This window comes from Nylanderia fulva, unplaced genomic scaffold, assembly GCF_048542155.1.
Source record: "Nylanderia fulva isolate GAGA-0341 unplaced genomic scaffold, ASM4854215v1 Scaffold837, whole genome shotgun sequence".
Classification (NCBI taxonomy): Eukaryota; Metazoa; Arthropoda; class Insecta; order Hymenoptera; family Formicidae; genus Nylanderia; species Nylanderia fulva.
The window spans coordinates 12,709-23,938 of NW_028190958.1; the positions used below are offsets into that span (position 1 = coordinate 12,709).

The 11,230-nt window shown below is 52.4% G+C and overlaps 3 pseudogenes; all 3 read right to left on the minus strand.

Moving 5' to 3' along the window:
• Positions 1–682: 682 nt before the first annotated feature.
• LOC146719845 (large subunit ribosomal RNA) lies at positions 683–3,007 on the minus strand (annotated as a pseudogene).
• Positions 3,008–4,062: 1,055 nt separating this feature from the next.
• Positions 4,063–4,217, minus strand: LOC146719846 (5.8S ribosomal RNA; annotated as a pseudogene).
• Positions 4,218–5,025: 808 nt separating this feature from the next.
• Positions 5,026–5,753, minus strand: LOC146719847 (small subunit ribosomal RNA; annotated as a pseudogene; the record flags this gene model as incomplete).
• Positions 5,754–11,230: the final 5,477 nt, after the last annotated feature.

The following is an 11,230-nucleotide window of genomic DNA, read 5'->3' on the forward strand; positions in this document are numbered from 1 at the left end:
ACAGAGACGATCCCCTCATCAATCGCCACAACCAGAACGGTATTCCTTGAGAAGGGGGGTATGTCCGATCGGCCAGGTCCGACGGAGTACCGACCTCTCAGCATAGGATCCGTTATAATAAGACACTTCCACAAGAATTGGCAAAGAGATTGGCAGCTTTTGACATCTTCGACAGGCGCCAAAAGGGGTTCCGGCCGGTGGACGGGGTATGTGAGAACGTCCCAGAGAACGTTAGAGAGTCATAGTTACTCCCGACGTTACCCGCGCTTGCTTGAATTTCTTCACGTTCACGTTGACATTCAGAGCACTGGCAGAAATCACATTGCCGTCCACACCCGCGAGGGCCATCGCAATGCTTTGTTTTAATTAGACAGTCGGATTCCCCCTAGTCCGTGCCAGTTCTGAGCTGAAGCGTTGAATGGCGCCGAAGAAGGACGCGACCACGACGGCTGGCGCCGCCACGGAAGCCTCGCAGCAAGGAAGATCCGCGGTGAGCCCAAGGCACGGGACCGAGCTCGGATCCCGGGACCGGCGCGAGAACGCCGACGTTCACCTCGCCCAGGCCCGGCTGTCAGCAGACCCGCTTCCCGAACCAAGCCCGACACGCCCCGCTCCTCAGAGCCAATCCTTATTCGAAGTTACGGATCCAATTTGCCGACTCCCTTACCTACATTATTCTATCGACTAGAGGCTCTTTACCTTGGAGACCTGCTGCGGCATATGGGTACGAACCGGCGCGACACCTCCACGTGGCCCTCTCTGGATTTTCGAGGTCTCCGAGGGGAAGATCCGGACACCGCCGCAACTGCAGTGCTCTTCGCGTTCCAAACCCTATCTCCCTGCTAGAGGTTTCCAGGGAACTCGAACGCTTATACAGAAAGAAAACTCTTCCCGGATCTCCCGACGGCGTCTCCAGGTCATTTTGGGTTACCCCCGACGACCACTCTTACGAAGGGCCCGAATTGTATGCGGTTCCGCTGCCCGGGTTCCGGAATAGGAACCGGATTCCCTTTCGCCCGACGGGCATGTGTCTTTCGTATAATATTTATTATTATTTCTCGACACTCGAATATATTAGTACGCCGTCATTGACATAGGATTTCTCCTAGGGCTTAGGATCGACTGACTCGTGTGCACGGCTGTTCACACGAAACCCTTCTCCCCACGTCAGTCCTCCAGGGCCTCGCTGGAGTATTTGCTACTACCACCAAGATCTGCACCGAAGGCGGCTTCAGGCAGGCTCGCGCCCAGACCCTTCTGCGCTCACCGTCGCGATCGTCAGGGCTTCGTGACGACGCGAGAGAAGATTAACGCCCGCTCCCGGTTGCCGCCTCACTTGCCGCTGACGGCAGAGTATAGGCTCGACGCTTCAGCGCCATCCATTTTCAGGGCTAGTTGCTTCGGCAGGTGAGTTGTTACACACTCCTTAGCGGATTCCGACTTCCATGGCCACCATCCTGGCTGTCTTAAGCAACCAACGCCTTTCATGGTGTCCCATGAGCGTCGAGTTGGGCGCCTTAACTCTGCGTTTGGTTCATCCCACAGCGCCAGTTCTGCTTACCAAAAATGGCCCACTTGGCACTCTGATCCGAAGATGCTCGTGGCTTCATAATTCAAGAAAGCCAGAGATCTTACCCATTTAAAGTTTTGAGAATAGGTTGAGGTCGTTTCGGCCCAAGGCCTCTAATCATTCGCTTTACCAGATGAGACTCGCGAGCGTTCCGTGCGGAACGGCCGAGTGCCAGCTATCCTGAGGGAAACTTCGGAGGGAACCAAACCAGCTACTAGATGGTTCGATTAGACTTTCGCCCCTATACCCAGTTCCGACGATCGATTTGCACGTCAGAATCGCTACGGACCTCCATCAGGGTTTCCCCTGACTTCGTCCTGACCAGGCATAGTTCACCATCTTTCCAGGTCCCAACGTGTACGTTCTGGGTGCGCCTCTTCTCGCGATGAGAACGAGACGCCCCGGGAGTGCGAGGCCGCATCGCGACGCGGCACCATCCTCCCTAGGTCGACGGCCAAGGCCGACCTTCACTTTCATTACGCCTTTAGGTCTCGCGACAAGTCCCAATGACTCGCGTACATGTTAGACTCCTTGGTCCGTGTTCAAGACGGGTCCTAAGAGTACCCAAGCAGTTGCGTCGCGGACCGGTATCGGTCTCCCGCGAGACCGCGGGAGACGTTCGCAGGGCCTGTCGAAGGTGTACCGTACTGTAACCAACAGCGGGCCAGGACCGGGGACGGCGCGAAGTCCGTAACCTCCGAATAAATACCGTGGCGCGCGCTTGCGACGGTCTCGACGCACCGTGAATAGTGCGGGCCTGATACCTTGCGCGTACCGCCGAGCAGCCGGCCGGGCCGACCGAGGGTTTGTCGCGTGCCGTCATACCGGCGACGCGACAGACACCGCACCCGGGCCGTAGACCGACACCCAGCGGGTCGCAACGTTCTACTTGGGGAGAAGTGCACGACGACGAGCGCCGGACATCGGCGCACAGTAGCGTGCCCGCGCGCGAGCCGCAAGGACTCCGCGGGACCATCGCCGACCGACGCGAAGCCAGCGCCGCTGACGATGAATCTCCCCGTTCGATCTTTTGGGTTTCTTAGGTTTACCCCTGAACGGTTTTCACGTACTCTTGAACTCTCTCTTCAAAGTTATTTTCAACTTTCCCTCACGGTACTTGTTCGCTATCGGTCTCGTGGTCGTATTTAGCCTTAGATGGAGTTTACCACCCACTTAGAGCTGCACTCTCAAGCAACCCGAGAGGCGCGCACCGGTCGCTACGAGCCTGGCAACCTCTACGGGTTAAGTGGCCCCATTCAAGATGGACTTGGACGCGACGCGGCACCTCGGGATAAGCGGATACTCCCAAACACCACATTTCCCTGCGGCGGAACCGCGGGATTCGGTGCTGGGCTCTTTCCTGTTCGCTCGCCGCTACTAAGGAAATCCTGGTTAGTTTCTTTTCCTCCGCTTAATAATATGCTTAAATTCAGCGGGTAATCTCGCCTGCTCTGAGGTCGTCGCCATAGTGAGTTTTCGTAGCCGTTTGCCTCCTCCGCGTCGCTCATCGTCGTCTCTCCTCTATAATATATATTATAAGAGGGAGAGAGAGAGAGCGTCGAACGAGAGAGCAGCAGCGGCAGCACACGAAATACGCGAGAAGGCAAATCGCCGGGGCGCTAACCGCACACACACTCGTTGGTGGTAATGGAGACGATATATCGCGGGGTTCGAGATTCTCGACTCTCCCTTCTCTTTTATATACGAAATTCGGGCGGAATTGATTCGACGAGTACACGACGCGGCACGCCGGTCCCCTTTTTTCGCTTTACGAAAATTTCGTGGACTCGGACACGCGGTCGGCTCGCGATTCAAAACCCTTCTCCGTAAAGAGGTAAAGGATTACGAATGCTCTCTCCGCCGGACGACGACGCGCCGTATATTTCTCCGTAATACCGTTATTTGTGCGGGCTAGGGCGCCTCGGCATAAGACGCGCGAGCGCTATCGCACCGAGAGACGCGGCACAGAGTGCGAGAGCAGTCCGTCAGTCTGTGTGATGTACGGAGAGGAGAGACGGTGAGACAAGCGCTACTTACTTTCGGGAGACAACGACGCACGCGCCGCTCTAGGGAAAGCGGTGCCATTTACCGTCCTGACCCTTTTTTTGGCCGTTTGTTGCTCCCTTTGCGCGCGCTCTTACTCTCATCCCATTTCTCCTCGGCTCTCGCATACACACACGACTTGGATACACAAACACGCTCCCCCTCTTAATTCGCGCAGCATTCTCTGGGCGCGCGTTCGCCAACGTTTTACACGCTTGTGCGCTTCTCCTCCTTATTATTATCATTTCGGTGTGTCATTTCAGACGACGCCAGGATTTGCACCGCGGCCGGTCGGCGCGGCACAGACACCTCGGGCGAACGTCCAACGATCGCTCGTACGCCCATTGTAAGCGTTGCACAGGGCACAGGCGACGCGCGCGCCATTTTCTGGTCGCCCGCGTCGTGGCCGTGCGCGCTTTTCGGACGCAAGCAGTTTAGGGGTACTAAAACGACCCTCAGCCAGGCCTGGTCCGGGAATTGTATCCGTGGACCGCAATGTGCGTTCTAAATGTCGATGTTCATGTGTCCTGCAGTTCACAAGTTGACGCGCAATTAGCTGCGTTCCTCATCGACCCACGAGCCAAGTGATCCACCGTTCAGGGTAATCGTTCGAAATTTTTGCGTTCGCGGAGAAACGCGCTTCTCGTTCAACCATTGTGGTCTCTTCTTTCGGACGAGAGAGAGAGAATAATCGTGGTGGCTCTTCGATCAGCCTGTCCGCGCGCGTCCGAGGACGCGCGCGGACCGCCGCCTCCCGCCAGGAAGGCTACGGCACAAAGATAGAGTTGTGTGTTTCTCGTTCGGAGCGTCTCTCCCGCAACGGGAGAGCCGGGGCGGAAGCTCTTAGAAGAAACCGTCGGACCGACACAGTTAACAGATTGGTCGAAATATCATCGATCCCTTCTCTGTGTTATATATATATATTATAATAATATATGGGGGTCCTCTCGCTCGGCACTCGCGGTCGCACACCGTGTGTTCTCGGCACGCTGACCGCTGCCACGCGACAACGGGGAGGGCGCGCGTCGACGAACGTCGTGGGTGCTGCACACACGCGTGCGCGGGCATAGGTTACCACCGGTTCGCGCTCAACGCCGAATCGACGCTCTGTGTGTGTGTGACCGGAGAATGGCACACACACGAGCGTGATCGCGAAGCGTCTCGCTCCGAATCGTCGTCGACTACCGCCGGGCGCGCTGCTCTGCTTGCCGACTACTTTCGGTCAGAGAGGCGCGACGGCGTCCGTCGTTATATCAAAACACAACAACAAATTTCGTCAAATCCGTTATTTTCTTTTTCTCTGAGAGCGCCTTTTCAGCGCGTCCATTCAGTCGCCGACTGCTGCGAGCGCGCGTCTCTCCCAAAAGAGAGGACTCTCGACGCAGAGCTGGACCTCCGGAACGTTAATGATACTTCCGCAGGTTCACCTACGGAAACCTTGTTACGACTTTTACTTCCTCTAAATGATCAAGTTTGGTCATCTTCACGGCAACATCGGCAATGCCGAGACATTGCCGCGCACCAGTCCGAAGACCTCACTAAATCATTCAATCGGTAGTAGCGACGGGCGGTGTGTACAAAGGGCAGGGACGTAATCAACGCGAGCTTATGACTCGCGCTTACTGGGAATTCCTCGTTCATGGGGAACAATTGCAAGCCCCACTCCCTAGGACGAAGGAGGTTCAGCGGGTTACCCGGGCCTATCGGCCAGGGAACACACGCTGATTCCTTCAGTGTAGCGCGCGTGCGGCCCAGAACATCTAAGGGCATCACAGACCTGTTATTGCTCAATCTCGTGCGGCTAGAAGCCGCCTGTCCCTCTAAGAAGATTTGTTTGTACGTTGGTAGTAAAAACCCGCCAGCCGAAGCCGGGGGCCTTCGCGATACCATAAGGTACGCCTATTTAGCAGGCTAGAGTCTCGTTCGTTATCAGAATTAACCAGACAAATCGCTCCACCAACTAAGACCGGCCATGCACCACCACCCACCGAATCAAGAAAGAGCTATCAATCGGTCAATCCTTCCGGTGTCTGGGCCTGGTGAGGTTTCCCGTGTTAAGTCAAATTAAGCCGCAGGCTTCACTCCTGGTGGTGCCCTTCCGTCAATTCCTTTAAGTTTCAGCTTTGCAACCATACTTCCCTCGGTACCCAAAAGCTTTGGTTTCCCGGAAGCAGCCCGCCGAGTCATCGGAGGAACTTCGGCGGATCGCTAGCTGGCATCGTTTATGGTTAGAACTAGGGCGGTATCTGATCGCCTTCGAACTTCTAACTTTCGTTCTTGATTAATGAATGAGGGAGAGAATGAGAGCGTTGCGGAAGTGAGTGAGATAGCGTGTATAAGAGTAATTGGTGCGAGACTCCGTAAATTCCTGTTTACGGAGACGAACAAAATTTCAAAGAGTGCGAGTGAGAAAATACTGGACATTGTGGGAGAATATGAGGAACAGATGATGAAAATGTTGTGCAAAAATGAGAGAATACAGGGGAAACTGGATGAGTGTATGCGTCGAGCGAGTCGGGATTTAGCCTACGGCGGAAGTGGAATGAGCTATGCGAGCGTGAGTGCGAAAAATGTTGAAAAGAGCGTGATTGAAAAGGTACAGGAAGTGTATGTGAAAACGAATGAAAACGAAAGAGAAGAGTTATGCGGTAATAGTGAGAGCGGATGATGCAAGTGCGAGTGTGACAAGTGAGGAAGTAAAGGAGAGAATGATGAAACATGTGAGCAAGTCACTGAATGTGCGTGTGAAAGCGGTGAGGAAAGTGAGGAATGGAGGTGTAGCGATTGAGACGATGAGCGAGAGTGAGTTGAAAAGAATAAGAGAGTGTGGTCAGTTTAAGAATGCTGGCCTAAAGGTTGAGCTGCCTCGCAAGATAGGCCCAAAGATCATCTTGTACGATGTGCCGAATGATATGGCGAGTGAAGTGTTAATGAGAGAAATGTATGAGAGGAGCTTGAAAGGGCGAGTGGATGAGAGAGTATTTATGGAACGTGTGCGTGTTGTGAGTAGGAATGCGAAGAAAGATGCAACCTGCGGAAATGTGATATTAGAAGTTACGAGTGCAATAAGAAATGTGCTCTGTAGTGACGGACGAGTGTTTGTGCATTGGAAGGCCTTTAGGGTGAAAGAGTTTTTCAGTGTTCTGAGGTGCCACAAGTGCTTCGCATTTGGGCACATGATGCGGCAATGCACCGAAAAGGAAAGACTGTGCCAAAAATGTGGATGTGTAGGACACATGATGAGAGATTGTAAAAAGGAAAGTGTGTGTAGAAACTGTAAACTGAAAAGGAGCAAATGTGATCACTCGGTTCTGTCCGAAGTGTGTCCGGAATACGTGAGAGCGTTAGAGAGAGAGAAAGCGAGAATAAATGACGAATGAATGGTGCGTGAATGTGGTGTAGTATAACTGCCAGAGAGCGTATGCGGTTATGTGTGATCTGGGTGAGATGATGCGCGAACGTCGAGTGAGTGTAGCACAGCTGCAAGAACCGTATGAAAGGCATGGACGTGTGGTGGGCTTGCCCATAAATATGGATGTGATTGTGTGCGAAAGTGGGACGGTGAAAGCAGCAGTGGTGGTAAATGACTCTAGGTTAGACGTGATGTGCGTGAGAGAGTGTACGAATAAACTTGGAGTGAGTGTGTGGTTGAAGGGGGACTTTGGCGAAATGTATGTGGTGTCCATGTATTGCCAGTATGGTAAGTGTATCGAGCCGTACTTGGCGTACATGGACAGAGTATGTGAGACGGCCGGGAGAAAGCGTCTGCTGATAGGTATGGATGCGAATGCCGTCTCTCCCTTGTGGTATAGCAAGGGTGGAGGCAGCAGAGAGAGTAAAGCGCGTGGTAGAATGATTGAGGAATGGATGATTGCGAGCGGGATGAATGTTGTTGTATGAGCCAAGCGAGTTTTACTCGTTCAGCGGGCCGAATGGGGAGAGTGACATCGATGTTACTTTCGTGAACGGCGTGAATGGAGGGTGCCGGTATGAGTGGGAAGTAAAGCCGACTGGGGAGTGAGTGACCATAACGTATTGTTAATACGGATGGTACACAGAGAGAATGTAGGTACGAATGAGGGCATGCGTAGATGGGTGTGCAAGGACGTAGACTGAGAAGGATATATGTGTGATATGCGAAAGAGTGCGTTAGAGGATGCAGCGAGCGCCATAGACGAAGCGGATGCGCAGAGCTGTGTAGAGCGAATGATGAAATGGATCCATAGTGCGAATGATCGATGGATGAAGAGGTGTAAACCTGTGTATGCTAGGAAGCTTGTGTGGTGGACGGATGAGCTTGAGAAACTGAAGAAGGCTGTAGGAAGGAGCAGACGTGCCTACCAGCGTGCGAGAAAGAGGAATGGAAGCAGAGTGGAAGAAAGAATGAATGAATATAAGTATGTTTTGCGGGAGTATAAGGAGGAAATGCGAAGAGTGAAAGAGGAGAATTGGAAGCGATTTGTGTGCGTGACTGGGAAGAGGGATCCATGGAGCGATGTATATAAGGTGTGCATGGGAAAGCGTGATAGGGTAAGATTAAGTGGCATAAAAGTGGGTGATAGAGTGACGAGTACATAAAAAGAAAGCGCGGATGAGCGCGGAAGAGATTCTTCCCGGCAGCAAGGACGAACGTGGCGATAGACGCCAGGGGAGACGTGAGGGAGGAAGAAAAGCAGTTTGAATGGAGCGAAGTGGATGTGGCAGTGAGATCGATGAAAGTGGGTAAGGCACCTGGTATGGATGGTGTGAGTGCTGAGATGTTGCGAGCGATTTGGCGTGCTGACCCGGTATGGATGAAAAGAATGTATGATGTATGTCTGAATACAGCGTGTTTCCCCCCGGCGTGGAAGACTGCGCGGGTGGTAGTGTTATTGAAGTCTCCCGATAAACCTAGGTCGGACCCTGGGTCTTATAGGCCCATTTGACTGCTGTCCGTGCTGGGGAAAGTGTTGGAGCGAATGACGGTTGGAAGACTCGAGCGAACGATGTGTGGAAGAATGTGTGACGCCCAGTACGGATTCGTAAGGAATCGGTCGACCGAGGATGCATGGAATCGAGTGCATGACTGGGTGAATGGGTCGTAGAGAAAGTATGTGTTAGGAGTGTTCGTGGACTTCAAAGGAGCGTTTGATAACCTAGAGTGGGAATGTGTGATCGAGAAATTGCGTGAGGTTGAATGTGAAGAAATTGAATTATGGAAGAGCTATTTTAGCGGCAGGCGTGTATGCATGATGGGTGCGTGTGACACAGTGTGGAAAGACGTAAAGCGTGGCTGCCCGCAGGGCTCCATCTGTGATCCATTTATATGGAACCTAATAATGGATGAACTGTTGTGGCGGCTGCGTGAGAGTGAATGTAAAGTGGTTGCGTACGCGGATGACTTGTTGTTGGTCGTGGAAGGATAGAGCCGAGCGGAGTTGGAGAGAAAGGGTACTAAGTGGATGAGAATGGTGTACGAATGGGGAGTGAAAGTAGGTGTGAGTGTGTCTGAGAACAAGACTGTGATGATGTTGATGAAAGGTAGTATGGCTGGGACGAGGCCTCCCAATGTACGAGTGAATGATAGATGCGTGAGGTATGCGAGGAGCGTAAAATATCTGGGTGTTTGTGTGAGTAAAAGGATGAACTACAGGTTGCATCTGGAGTGTCTGAGAAAGAAATGTATGAATGTGGTGGGAAAATTAAGACGCGTGTTGAGAAGTGAGTGGGGTTTGGGAAAGAAAGCTGTGACTGTGTTGTACAAAGTTCTGTTCATGTCGTGTGTGATGTATGGAGCGAGTGTATGATATAGAGTGATGAGATTTGATTATGCGAGGGAGCTCATAAATAGGTGCCAGCGAGTGGTGTTGAGTGCGTGTCTGAATGTATGTAGAACGGTCTCCACGGCGGCCATGCAAGTCCTTATGGGTGGCTTGCCGTGGGACCTGGAGTGCGTGAGAAGAGGAGTCTTGTATAAGGTGAGAAAGGGAATTAGTATGAGTGAGTATAATGTAGTGAATGATAGTGACTTGCGTGAGAAAGGTGTGGAAGGATGTATGGAATTGGTGAGTGAAAGGCTGTATGAGATGTGGCAGAATAGATGGAATAAGTGCGAGAAAGGAAGAGTGACGTATGAATTTATAAAGAATGTAAGGTTCGCGGGTGAGTGCCGAGAGTTCGAGCCTAGCTTAAGCCTGGGCTATATCCTGACAGGGCATGGATGTTTGAATGAATTCCTGTATAAGCGTGGTCTGTCTGAGAGTGAGAGCTGTGCATGCGGAGCGGAGAGAGAGAATTAAAAGCATGTGTTGGTTGAGTGTCCAATGTATGGTGATGTGAGGAACCTGAGTGAGTGGGGTGTGATTGTGCGAGAAAATGGCAGTGTGGATGTGAGTCGCATGTTGGAATGTAAGGAAAAGTATGAAAGTGTTGGTGTGTATGCGAAGATTGTATTTCAGAGAAGGAGGGCGATGCTGAAAGGAGGATAAGAGAAGCCGATGTTCCCGAGGAACATAGGCCGACCACTGCCTGGGAGGTGTAGGCCTCCGAAAGCTGGGAGTGGTCTCGGCCACGAAGATCCAACCAGTGATCTTGACTGGTACCACGGGAGTCGGGTTGCCCAGGGGGATTCGTCCCTCGTCCCGGCAATTGAGGTCGGACTCGTGGGGGTAGTGGTTGAAGCCGCATGCTGGTTAGGGGCTCTCGGGCCTCGACGGGTGAGCAGCGTATCTGCTCGGGCACCAGTCCTGCACAGCTGGTAGAGCGTTGGACAGGCGCTCGCCCCAACCGGTGTGTTGCCGAAGAGTCCTACAAACTCGGAGGCGCTACTGGTAGTTCCTGGCCTGCTGGAACGAGCTGATTGGGCTTATCCCAATTCCGCACCCATAGGGGTCGTGTGATTAAGCTCTCTGAGCAGGTACCGCACGTTAAATCAACCACGGACATCTGTTCCTATCTACTTTCCCCAGGAGGCTACTGACGATTCGACAGTAGTACGGGCATGACGCACCCGGGGCCCCGAGGTCCCTTTCAAGCCAGGATGGGAGGCATCGTGTCTGGGGCTGCATGGCCGCGGGGAGGTTTAGTTGCGCGACCGCAAACGATCCCCCAGGGGCACCTGGCGCAACCTCTGTGGTATATATGTCGCCTTACCCAGGTGATGGAGGCTCTGCCTGAGTGGACATTTTTTTTCCTGCCATACTCGTGGGATATACATGGAAAGAACAAAACTCAAACAAAAACACAAAAACTTGGCTGATACTTTGGTAACGACTAATGCTGGCACGAAAGTAACCGTAACTCTGAACGCCGAAAAAGAGAGAAAAAGAGAATTGCTGTTTGCGCGAAGGGGATCTGTAAGTAGATCACCACCTCCTTCGGGTAGTACCCAAAAAGACACTGAAGAGACGCATGAAGGGAACACAAGGCTGAGTGATTCTGAAAATGAGAAGAATGGATATAAAAGATTAGAACAGAGCACAGGAGTAAATGAAGTAGAGGAGATGATGGAGACAAAGGAACAGCTCGAGACATTCCCCATACAGCACAGATTATTGCAATTATATTGCAGCAACGTTGCAATGTTGCAAGTTGCAATGCAACATTATAAAGACATTGCAGAGATATAAGTGCACAAAA